Here is a 13,899-nt window from a genome sequence, read left to right as displayed (position 1 = left end):
AATGTAACTTGCCCAACCAGGCGACGGAAAGAAATGAGGTTAAAATATCCACAACAAACATTGAGAGCGATACGTGTGTTTGAAAAGGCAGTTCGATGAGAACATAGTAAATCGCTATCGTAACTATAAGCAATGATTGTTATTAGTCTGTTAATCAGGTCTGCTGTTGAAAATAATAGCTTAAATAATGGTAAGAAAACCACTTTATTGCACAGTAACTTTACCTGTCACGAGATTCACAAAATCATCTCTTGGGCCATTTGTTTGCCAACAATAGAATATATAGCGATCTCTCACTTATGAGTCGGTGCAAGGGAACAAGATGCATAAGTGCGAGAGGCGTGTAAGCGAATAGCATTATTTACCTATATCTTTGACCGGGAGCGCAGGAAATCGTCTTACAACTAATAGAAACGTATAATAGAGAAGCTGTATAAGTGATAAATCACTGTATTTCTTAAATTACAAATCTTTTTTTTCCCCCATTGTTTCTAAATATTTCTAGATATTCTAAAATAAAAATCTTTTACTTATATACCTTATGAATACAGTCGCAAATACTTTTTCCCATCATTCAATATTTTTTTCCATTTTACAAGTATACATTCTACGAACGAAACTGTTATATTATATATATATATATTCATATCATTACTTCAACAGCAAACAAACTTCTTCTCTCTACGAATTCCATATTTACAAACTGAAATACGGAAAATATCGGTTTTCAATCCCAATTTCAATGCAGTTATTTACATTCTGGATGAACAGAAATGGTTATTAATGACTTACGAACATTTGACAAACAAAACCACAATTATGAAGGATTCTCAGCGAAATATCAAACACAAGATCCCTGATAATGAACATCCCTGATTATACGTATCCATAATACTACTAATAATGATAATAATAATATACGTTTCCAAAACTAACACGGTATCCTAAAAATAGAAAAATCTTTCACGTACCTATTTGGGTATTCACCTCATCACATTAAATCTTGAGATTCATTAAAATTCATCACCTCGATACGCTCAATAATTACTTTCTCTCGCGTTTAAAAGCGACTTATAAAAATTAGATTTGAAAATTTTTCATTTTTTATTTCCTTAAATATAATTTTTTTTTAGAATATTATCAGAACAGTAAATTAACATCAAGAGAATTTTCTTTTTTCATCTACGAGAGTAATATTAGAATGCTAATATCTTACATTATGTATTAAGGTCTTCCTAAGCTGCCTCAAGAGGAGAAGAGTTTTGAATAAAATTGCAATTTTACCCAAACCCTGTAACAGCTTGACGTTGTTGGAAATTACTCGAAAATATTAGCAAATAATAAAAGCAAATTTTTTTTTGTAAAATTCTACGAAGGCGTAATGACATTTTCGGCGCTAAAAATGGGGGCATTTAATGCATTTTGGGCTCGAATTTTCTTTAAAAAAGTTTAAAAACCATGCACTTAGGAGAATCATGGAGTTACTTCTTTACGTGAAAAAAATCTCAAACGATCATTCACTTATAACGCTTACCCTTCTACAACACGTATTCGTGAATAAATAGTACGTTATCTGAAATTTGCATGTACCCGACATTTTTTCTTATTTCGCCAAAAATAAAGAAAATTGTTCTTTATGAAGAAGAAGATAAGGCTTAATGAGAATCCCAGCCGAGCAATTGCCTTTTAATTGTTTGCATAATTAATGAACTCAAATTGGAAACGCATTCCTCCGTGTGATAATTAAGAAATTTCCTAACTGCTCCGGCAAAAAGCCATTTTCTTAATTTTCGAAAATACGGAAGAAATTTTCATTAATTTTTCTTTTACGTCTTTTATTTAAAATTTAATGGCTTCTACTTTTTTTTTGTTTGTTCAAGTTTTCCTATCTTATCTTAAAATTTGCTTTCTTAGTAGTATGGCCATTAGCATTTAATATTCACTCTGTTGTTACGATCTTGTGAAAGAAATTTGTTCTGAAATACGTATCATGGTATCCTGAATCTTATTCCTGCTTTCGGCAAGTGCAGAAATTTCCCAGGGCCTGACATCTTCAGGCCGAAGGTTTAATAAACAAACTTCAAAATACCTTTAATGTTTAACATATAGGGAAGTGATTCCCAACGTGGGCGTTAATGTTCCAGGGAGGCGGTAGAAGCTGCGGGTATAAGATAGGATCCTATGGGTAAAATTGCGTTGGGGCGATGGGACAGAAAAGATTGGGAAACTATGATGTAGGGGAAGGAGATTCCAATTTTTTCCCCCTCTCTCTTTCAGCTTAAAGTCAGGCCTTGTTCATAACTTATTACTAGGGCTGGGAATTTTTTTCTATGCTCCAGCTTTTTTCTTTTTTTTTTGCATATTTCGCTAGTTTTACGTGATAGAGCATATTTTCAAAATTTTAAGGCATATTTTGCATTTCTCATAATTCCAATCCCGCTTTAGACTGGTTTTTGCGGTTCCTCCTGCTAACGACTGCTCTTAGGGCTAAGATTTTTATGCTCTGAAAATGAAACGCCATTGCTGATTGGTAAAAATCATGAAATTCAGGTTTCTCAACCAATCAGCGATGATACTGAATTTTTTTAGCATGAAAATACTAGCCCTTTAAGTACACTGCTGTAAATAGATTAATCTGAATCGGTGTCGATGATGGTAACTCGTGGGAAAAATTGGCTAAAAGGGAGAATTTTTTGAAATACCGAAAACATTGAGAAAAAAATAGGTATTATGATTTTTTTCATCATGTATTGCCATTGAATATTAAAATATACACGGCCAAGGAGTGATAACGAAGAAAGACATGACATTTATCCATGCAGTGATGTCTGATTTCTTCCGAGTGTAAAAGTAGATCCCAAAAGTTCAGGCACTAAAAATTGTCAAAATAGGCATTAAAAAGGCAATACGATTAAATAATCGACGTTTGGGTGTACCCAAAATTCCAAAACGAACACGGCTATACGCGTTTCAGAACTATATCAAGTCCCTTCATCAGTAGCAGAAACAAAGAAGAAAGAAAATGTTGAAAAAACTCCTTATAGCGGGAGTTACTCGCTGTTGTAGACAAGAGTCAAATTCAAAATGAACCAGCAACAAAAGAGCAAGAGGACGGAAAAATGAAAAAAAATGGTGGAGCCAATCACAACCGAGAACGTGATAGTGATGCTGATGGAGAAGAAAAATTATTGTAGAAACTGTTGCCAGATTTTTGAGAAGGGTGGTGTGCTAGATAGGTCGTTGACCAACTGGTTTGTGTTTTTGTTGATGTGGAATGATTCGAAGAAATCCAAATCAGACGGTGAGGGGCATTTTTGGATGATTTTGGCAGAAGATAAGTCAAATTTATGGTCAAAGGACCAGCAGTGTCGGGCTATGGATGAGCGGTTGAGGTCTTGGTTGCTTACGTATCTTCTATGCTCATTTAAACGGTATTTTAGGGCACGTTTAGTTTGGCCTATATATGATAATCCGCATTGGCATGAAATGCTGTAGATGCCCCAGTTGTTGAGTGTGTCAATGGGATCTTTTAGTTGAGAGAAACGAAGTTTATTGACGGGGGTGAAAACCACAGAAAAATTGTATTTTCGAAGGATTTTAGTGATGCGTTGGCTGGTTTTTGGGAAGAAAATGAAGTTTTGGGAAGTTTAAATGAGCATTGAAGATACGTAAGCAACCAAGACCTTAACCGCTCATCCATAGCCCGACACTGCTGGTCCTTTGACCATAAATTTGACTTCTCTTCTGCCAAAATCATCCAAAAATGTCCCTCACAGTCTGATTTGGATTTCTTCCAATCATTCCACATCAACAAAAACACAAACCAGTTAGTCAACGACCTATCTAGCACACCACCTTTCTCAAAAATCTGGCAACAGTTTCTACAATAACTATTCTTCTCCATCAGCATCACTATCACGTTCTCGGTTGTGATCACTGAGCTATAAGTATATAGCTTTACTTATAGCTTTGTGGTTGTGATTGCCTCCGCCATTTTTTTTCTTTTTTCCGTCCTCTTGCTCTTTTGTTGCCGGTTCATTTTGAATGTGACTCTTGTCTATAACAGCGAGTAACTCCCTCTATAAGGAGTTTTTTCAACATTTTCTTTCTTCTTTGTTTCTGCTACTGATGAAGGAACTTCATATAGTTCTGAAACGCTTATAGTCGTGTTCGTTTTGGAATTTTGGGTACACGCAAACGTCGATTATTCAATCGTATTATCAAACCCAAAATCCATTCTATTAAAAAGGCATTTACAATGAATGGTAAAAGTAGTATAATGAGGGTAAAAAATAGTATATATTTTTTTTAAATCAACTCTTTGTACGAATTAAGTAAGGGTGCTCGGTCGATCGTCATCAAAATGGAAACTTTGAATTTTAGTTTTTCTGCCAACAGGTCGATTGTCCTGATTGATTTTCATCACTGTAGGAGATGAAAGGGAAGGTTTTTTTTATTTTTTTGAAACCTTTCAAACGTTATTTAAGTGATCGTGAGGGTGCAAGTTCTGTTCAGTTTATTTAAGGAATTGGAAGAGATTCGATTAATGCCTTCGAAGTGATGCGATTAATGCAGTGATTCCCAACGTGGGCGTTAACGCTCCCTGGAGGGCGATGTAATGTTCCGGGGGGGCGGTAGAAGCTACGAGTATAACATAGGATCCTATGGGTTGGATTGCGTTGGCGGATGTTGGGAGAAAAAATTTCTGAAGAAGGGGGCGATGGGACAAAGAAGGTTGAGAAACTATGGATTAATGCCTTGATGCATGTGGCCACAGCAGCAGCATTGCTTTTATTAGCGTCCTCTGTCGTTGACTTAAAACACTAATTTCTGAATTGATGCATATATAATAATAATAAATAAATATGTATTTATTTGAAAGACAGAAAGAATTGGCACAAGTTACTATTTTATTAAAATTCGTTGTAGTTGAGCGAAATGTGATGCAGTCAATATCGGTTAATTTATTTTTATCATATTTTGTTGTTGTGGACAAATATTATCCTTTTTCGAAGTAGTCGAGGCCTTTCGTACAAATAACGGTTTCCTTAATGATAGGCCTACGTAGCGCTCCTGCCAAGTGGATTATGCGCGGGAAAAGTCGCGTCTAACTAATCTAACGGAGAAAATTTTGATAGAAAAGTGACAAGACGCAGGTAAAGTGTCTCGCAGCTTGACACAAGTTGCGAGATCAACAAAGAAGAGTTCAAGTTTCGATTTTGTACGTGTCGAAATACATTAGTTTCGTTTTTTGGCGACATCTATCTTTGACTAAATATTTTTTTAATTTTAAAAGTATAAATTTTGACCATAATTTTTTTTTTCAATTTTTATCGTTTCTTTTATCCGAGAAATCAAATTCTCAATAATTTACCGAATGATTCATCATTTTGTTAAGTTGTGCCTACTTATAATGGAATCGGATACAAAGAAATATCGGTTAATACAACGTTTCTTCCGCTTTCATTAACGAGAACCATACAAAAAAAGTGAAAAACATTAATCACCACTGAACGTTAACCATATTTTGATAATATATGCATTATGATGAATGATTAATGTTAAAAGAGAATAGCATTAATTATAACTTAATGACGTCCTAACAGGCTGATGAAGTGACATTCTGTCACTGCCCTAATGAGTGACTTTCTGCTTTTTATTTCCGCTCCTATCTGCTTAAGCTTTGTTTCCCCCCAAATTAATAACCCAATGTCGGTAATATTAAACTCTAAGTAGTTTAAAAATAAAAAGTACACAACCATGGCAAAAATCGCACTATTAGTACAGAATGGTTAAGAAATGACTCAGGGGTATGTACTGTTTGCCAATTTCAGTCGGAACCTCAAGCCACTTTGTCATATTTAGGAGTTAGGATATTTTGAATGTAGGAAACAGGACTGGATGACGACATGCCCAAGCCACGTAAAAAGTTTGGCCGGGCATCTATTATATATATATATATATATATATATATATATATATATATAAAATATATATTTTTAATATTGTTATTGTTTATTATTATTATTATTTATTATAATTATAGCCTTACACATTCGTTTCGCTCGATACGTAATTTTTTTCTCATATTATACTGTATATTCCCGATCTTTAACGCTGATATTTTTGGAATGACGAAAAAGAACAGATTTCTACTTTGATGATTTTAAAGAAAGATTTCCCACCGCTTTTTTTTAAGCATCATTATATACTCTAGATCCCGCTTATAAAGTCCCGACTCCGTGTTCCCGTTTAGTACGACGTGGCCCAACGTAAAGCCGGATCGACTGTTTTTCAGGTATTTTTTTGTCTCGAGGTTATTTTCCGGCTCGTGATTATGAACTAATTCCGAAATGTAAGTTTCTTCTATCATTTTCATCGTCGTGAATATTCTTTTTATATTTTTCACTCTATCCATTTATATATTCCATATTGTATTTTTAAAGCTATGGAAATAGTTCATTATTTATTGGAGCTGTATAGGAGTAGTTTTTTTATCTGTGTTTTATTTGTGTTTTTAGGGCGTTATATATTTTTATACGTCCGCTGAATTTCTCTTTCAGTTTTCTATCAACCAATTATTATTTAACAATGTAAATCTTACAATCCTGTACATATAACTTTGTCTAAGTGTTGATGTATGGCATTCTATTTTATTTGTGTTAGAAGTATTTGATATTTGGGATCTTATTCTATTGAGCCACTTTAGTGATCTCTAAATCTTTCACGGATCCTTCAAGTGCTCTGGAAATGTCTCCGGGCCACTTAAGTGCTCTGGAACTGTGCCACGCATCACTCAAGTGATCAGTAATTATGCCACGCATCACTCTAGTGATCAGTAATTATGCCACGGTTCACTTAAGTAACCTGGAAAATGTTCCGCGAGTAACTTGAGAGTGATATGGAACAGCACTGGGTGGGGAGGGGGGGAGGGTGCGGGGCTTAAGTGCTCTAAAACTATGTCACATGTCATTCAAGGGATCTCTGAATGTGCCACGGATCGTGTTCTGTAACTGTGTCGCGGGTTACTTAGGTGATCTTTGAATGTGAAAGTGGTATTTGAGGCCTACTTCTCCGTGATCTGAAAATGTGCCACGGGCCACTTAAATGCTCTGGAATTGTGCCACGGGTCATTTAAGCGATTTTTTAATGTGCCGCTCAGTTCATTTTTACAAACCTAGGTTTGGGGTGGGGGGGCAAGCCACATCAGATAACCTTCAGGACCACATTTGGTCTGCGGGTCAAGGGTTTACAATATATGGCTTAAAGTGTGGGTCGCAATGAATTTGTTAACGATAAATTCTGAGTTCTTACCCTTCAAATAGCATTGAAATTAACAGAAATCGATTATAATAACATATAAAGGTATTTTCTTTCGAAGTTACAATTTTTTTTTTAAATATTTTTTGTATTAATTTTTTTTTCCTTCTGGGAGGCACACGAGCCCCCCTACGCCCCCTCCCGCGCACGTTTCTGATCCCACCAATATGGTGGTTTATGAGGTAGAGGGCAGTGATGACGAAATTTTGCTGACGGGGGGAGGGGGGTCAAAAATGTATAAAAATTTGCTTACGTAATACTTTAACGGCCCCTTATATACTAAAATGACCCTTAAACTTAATCTCATTGCTGCCATCTATTGCAAAAATTCTGAACAATTAGTTTTAAGATTCGTACATAGATGGCAGCAGCAAAATTTCGGCCAACAATCAACTGCTGCGAAATGGGGTTTTTTTTCTCATTTTAAATTGGAATTCAGTTTTTTCATGGTAACTATATGAACAAATTTTGTTTTTCTCTCGGGTAGAGTTTCATAAAGAAATAAGAATTGTAAGCGTGATTCCACAATTGTATACAAGGCAAAAGTGTTTTCGTTAAACGATAATTCAGGTAAACAAAAGAAATAAATGGTTTATTAAATAATACGATACATAATCAAATTAGCATATCTTTCTGTAATAATGAAACAAAAATTTATACCGATATATACGTTTCAAAATTCTATGACATATTTTGTGATTGCAATTCTTGATTTTTGAGACTCCTCCGAGAAATCCTTGCGATCGGAGAAGTCGTAATATAGATTCAGGAAGCGCTAATGTTTACCCGATCGTTCCTGCAATGTACAATGGCAATTTAGATCCAAGTAATTTTGTACTAAATTGTGTAATTGTAACAGCTCCAATAATGCATTACGGTCATTCAGAGTTGTAGAAAAACCACTACGATGGCTATTAACAATATGACCGGTTTACACGAAGTTTATAATAATGGTTGTAACAATGACTTTCCTCAACAATTTTAAAAATCTCACAGCAAGATTATTTTTTCCTTCCTCCAGCTTTATTACCAAATTTCTGATTCCGTTTGGAATATCAATGGAATGGCTTTCCGTGTGTGAATCTATTTCAACACAAAACACTGATGGACAATTTAGTACTCAGTACCTGGTACCAAGATGTTCAATATGAAAGTTTTATTTCTCGTCTTTCTTGCTCAATTTATTCACGGGCGCATGTGAAATAGCAAAAATGCAACTGCTGAATGTAGACATTTGTGATATTGTTTTTTGAATTATTTGAATATACTCACAAATCCATAACATGCCTATTACAACGTGTTATAATATAGTGTTGTTCTCTTAAGCTGTAATTTTTCTAAAACATTATTTCATCCGAGGAATGATGTCACTCTCCACTATCCATACTAAGATTTTTTAACAGCTGGCTGATGCGAAGATATATTTAGGAAAGAGAAAAAATTCAACTCTCTCTGCCCTTGCGGGGAATCGAACCCACATCCTCACACTTGCGGTGTGAGCACCCTGGTACTATTTCCTTTATTATAGCTTTTGAATTATTTCATCGCCATCATCAATAATGGTTAGAATATTAGCATTTGGAAGCACACTTTTACGACCAATTGCCCATACACATTGTCAGATTTGCTTCATGGATACAGATTCAAGTTGATATAACAGTGCGATTTTCTATAAAATTTGGGACCCAGCGCAATTAAACATTTTTCCCCCTCGTAAATCAACTATGTAACATTTATCTTCTATGATTTTAAAAGTATTCCCAGTCCAGTATTTTCATCATCAGTTAAATATATATATCATTTTCATGTGAGTAAAATAGTTAGCAAAATCTACAGTGAAATGCAGAAACATTTGGAGAAAAGTAGGTTCTATAAACTTTTGGGATGGACTGTACTTCATTACTACCACACACAATGAACGTTTTTTTCCTTCCCAAACAACAGATCACATCTGATGTAAGAAATAGGTAGTCCCTGGGCTCTTTCATTCTTATCCCAGGGACAACACAACTACTATAAGTCCGTTTGAGGTTAACTTTACAGTGAAGAGAAAGGCAGAGAGTGTATTCCTTTACCGCAAAATATAGTTCCCATATATCGGAAGTTTACGATGATCCTTTTTATTCAGAATATTTCAATTTTTTCTATGATTTTGAAGAAAAAAAAGTACTGAAAAAATGTCGTTTTGAACCGATGTTTATATTTTTGAAATTTTTAAAATTAGAAAAAAATATTGGTTACCATCATCAAAAATTCATAGCAACGGCAACAACAAACTTCTTTTACACGAACACCGTCTTCAAAAATCAAATGAGAAAGTTGTTGCCTTGTCTATCCTGAGCAAAACAAAGAAATTCCATGTTTCTAAGTGCAATATTCACTGAGATATTCGAATTCAAAGATGAGAAGCAATTTGAAAGTAACGAACAATGCTTCTTTCCCTCATTTGTGATGTTCATCTCCAACTTTCCTCCGATTTTTGATTTTTGTATTCAAATAACTCAACGAAAAGTGCGCTTGGGGAAGTGATTTTTTTTTTTTTTTTGGTCTCAGGAATGACACGGCAGCTATTTTCTGATTGGGTTTTTGAGGGCACGATATTTGTATAGAATTCTTTTATTATTATTATAACGATACAACTACTTGCAACATGAAAGACGTATCCAAGTTTTTCACGTCATTCGGATACACTTTCTGATGTATGCCTCTAGAATCAACAATGCGGCAAGAGGAGTTAAGTAATTAGCCTGTATATCTTTTTTTACGAACGGGAATCTGAAAATACCTTACAAAAAACAAACATCGTGCTATCTATTTCGTGAATTGAGACTTATTATCTATTTTAGTATCAAGAGAGGAGTTCCTGTAGGCTTTGGACACCCTGCCTCATTTGAGGTAATGGAAGTGTTTCATTTTGCATCAGTCCGTGATGGTGTAAGCGGTTCTATCTATCGTAAACCGAGATCTTGCGTTTCTTTTCGCGATTACACATGATTACAGTATGCTGAAAAGTGTCAGATTTTTAAAATATCGTAAAAGGAAAGTTAACGGTAAATATTATAAGGAAGGTCGGGCCGATAGTGAATAGTTATTGGAAGTTGAGTAATAAGAGTTTGGTGAATGTTTCATGCTCTATTCATCATTCTTCTTCCTTTTTCCCAGCAGCATAAACTTGTTTGCTTTTATAAGAAAAATCCACTTTGGTGTCTGAGAACTATGAATATCTTCGCGCTTATTGGAAAAATACTGTTGGTGCTATGTTTCAGTTTAATTTGTTCGGGTAACGGGGACCGAAACGGATCTGAAATTACTGAAACGACGTCGAATTTCTCAAACAATATACCACGAGAACGAACGAAAGGAGAAAAATGGATATCGATGGAGAGAAATCTCAAAAATGCGTTATCTTACTCGTCAAGGATAGCTATACGTTTCATGGATCCCGAAGACGTGGCCAAAATATCCACGAAGTGTTTCTCAAATCTGTTGAAAATTGCTGTTGGACTTCGACAGCTTAAGATGTGGGCTTTCCGATGTAAGTACATAGAACACCTTGAAATGCAAGTCATTCGTAAATGGATGTGCCTGTTCGAATGTTTGGTAGAAATTACGATAAATTTATGTGATTATTCAAAATTTAATTTTGGCTCACCACCATCACACGTGATGACTGAATACGGACCATATATGTAATACAGTCGAATATCCCGTTTTAACGAATACCGTTATAGCGAAAATCTCGTTTTAACGAATACCGTTATAGCGAAAATCTCGTTTTAACGAACATTTTTCTGATTCCCCAGATAAGTTTTCATAAAAGCAATGCAATAACCTGGAATTCCTTTATAACTAAATTTCGTTATAACGAAGTGATTTCGCCGGTCTCTTGGAGTTCGTTATAACGGGATTCGACTGTATATTTGATTTATGATTTTGGTTAAAAAATTAATTTTTAATGCACAGACATTGGATTATTTTAGCCAATTACGTATTTGGATGATTTCCATTTCTATTGACGTGTAGTGTGTGTCAATAGGTGTGTTTATTAATTTAATTATGATTTTCAAAAATAATATGAGGTAAAATTAAATATTATTCAAACAATTCGTCCATATCTTCATACTTTGTTTTGTGATTTTGCGTGAAAAAATAACTTTTCATGTACTGATATCGAATTATTTTAGCCACTTATGTGTTAGGGTGATTTTTATTTCGATTGACTTGTAGAAAAACTGTGCATGCGAAATATATTTTCATGTGAACTAGATGGTTTTTTTTTTCAAATTTTCTCTTTCAAGTTCTTGACACTACGGGCAAAATACCCGATGGCGTCTCAAGAGGGGGAAGTATTGCACTGGGTGATTTCGATGGTTGCTTAGACATCAACGTGACAGAGAGCTTGAGAGGCAAGAGCTGCATCGTGGAATTGATACCACCACTACCGAAATTCGAAATGGGAATCGGAGTCGTCGATGACATTCCCGAACTGAGAACCGCCTTTGCCCCCGACTCGGTATGAGGATTATTTATTTTCACTGTTACATGCATCAATAATAATTCACTGTAAGAATCAACGCATATTTCAACCCCCATCGCGATCACGGGCGAAATATCTCATCCAAACATCCAAACACAATTGGAGAAAAAATTCATTCCATTTCCTTGTGTTTTGTTTAGCTCTTTCCTCGACATCGCAGTTTCATTGTAACCTTATGCACTAAAAAAAGTCTTCCCCCCCCCCCCACCCACACTTCCTTCTATATTCCTGTTTAGTGATTTTTTTTTCCTCCACATAAATGATTACATTTCAATAAATTAGAACATCCAATGAATTTACGAGAGCAGTTCATGAAATGCTAAAGTTCATCATCGTCTAAGGAGTTTTCATCCTCTTCTTAAGCATATCGATGGTACAACACTTATATAAAGTAGATTGAATGCGTCTTAAAATAATACCAAATTGCTTCTTCCTCTGTTTCAGAAAATTTGAGCACCCCTACATGTTTTTTTTTCGAAAAGTTAGAACATGTGACTTGAAACGGGTTATTGCATGAATATTTTCATGGAAATTTGCATCAACTTGATCGAATAAGTGCTTTATATCATTCTTAATTATGCATGCAAACATAGAATAGTCCAATCTTCGCATTACGAGTAGAAAAACGGAACGTTTCTGCAAACAAAAAATTACAGCGTAATATATGCCCTCCATCAGTTAAATGCTTCATCTGTTACAATAACTTAGCTGGTAGAGCACTCGGCCGGCATTGGAGAGACCCGGGTTCGGGTGCAGCAGATATGCAATTTTTCCAAAAATAATTATCTCTACAAAATTAGCCAGTTTTTCAGTATATCTAGTGCAAAATTACAGGTGCATTTTCTTGGAATGTATAAAAACGCTTGTTGATATCGTATGAATACATTGTGATGTGGCCATCTATGGCTTTGAATATGGATTTTCGCATCAAGACATTGAATTAACAAGGTTCGGGCAAAAATCTGTATTGGAACTCGGCGATGAATTCCACTATTGTGCAGTCGATAGCAATTGGTTTGCAATTGATAAACTTTGTTTATCCACACTCCAGAATCTATTGATAGGATCTGCACCACGTTGAATCATAAGATAACACGAAACCAGAGAAGTATGGATGATGCCTGATGGATATTGCCGAATTCTTGATTTAATCTGCGTTTCCCATCTTCAAACGAAGTCTTCAGCTTCTGGAACCCAAAAATAGAGACCGATGAATAAGAATTATCTATATGGAGGCGTACCTTTTGGTTCCAGAAGTTCAAGGCGTATGGAGATAGAAATTTCATTTACCATCAATATTTTCGCAATGTCAAAGAAGCTGTATCGATGCTGCAGCAATTTAAACATGAAATGAAAATTAGAACCGCAATGTTGATTTGGACTTTCCAACTAAAGCATTCCATTGTGAATTTCTGGGGTGTTCTAATTTTTTGAAGCAAACGTGTATAATTATGTAAGAAAGAGAGACACAAATAACACGGGTAGAGGAAGGTGAGGGCAAAAAGAAAGTCTACGATATAGGCCTACTTTAGTAATCTACTGTACCACCCCCCCCCCACCACTTCTTTTTGTCTTATATATATATATTTTTTTTTACTTCTTTCCTCTTCTCTTTTTCTAACGTGCAAACAAGGCTACCAGATTTATCGCCGCTACTTCTAATAGAGATAGATCATTAAAATAAAATTATTTTTACGTGAACGGGTAAATGTAAGGTTTCAGAAAAAACTGCTTATAATCGGTAATTTTTGTTCTTTAAGAACTCAAAATAATATCATATAATTCTATAAATTCATATTGGAGTGCAAATAATCTAATGATTACACGTTAAACATATATTTCGAGAAACGTATTTCTATATGTATTTCCTGTGTACTGATATGACGATCGTTTTTTTCTAAATTAATTCAATGAATTCTCAGCTGTTTGGCAGGTTCGATGCGGAGCTGAAGCCGTACTATGAATTCGCCAAATTAAGATTAGCGATATGCGCACCTTCTTCTTGCTCTGAAGATGACGTGAGTTTCCTGGCCAATAAAGGT

Source organism: Pholcus phalangioides, unplaced genomic scaffold, assembly GCF_987345545.1.
Source record: "Pholcus phalangioides strain wild (caught in Gottingen) unplaced genomic scaffold, Ppha-v1.0 ptg000004l_1, whole genome shotgun sequence".
Classification (NCBI taxonomy): Eukaryota; Metazoa; Arthropoda; class Arachnida; order Araneae; family Pholcidae; genus Pholcus; species Pholcus phalangioides.
This window is presented reverse-complemented; position numbering follows the sequence as displayed.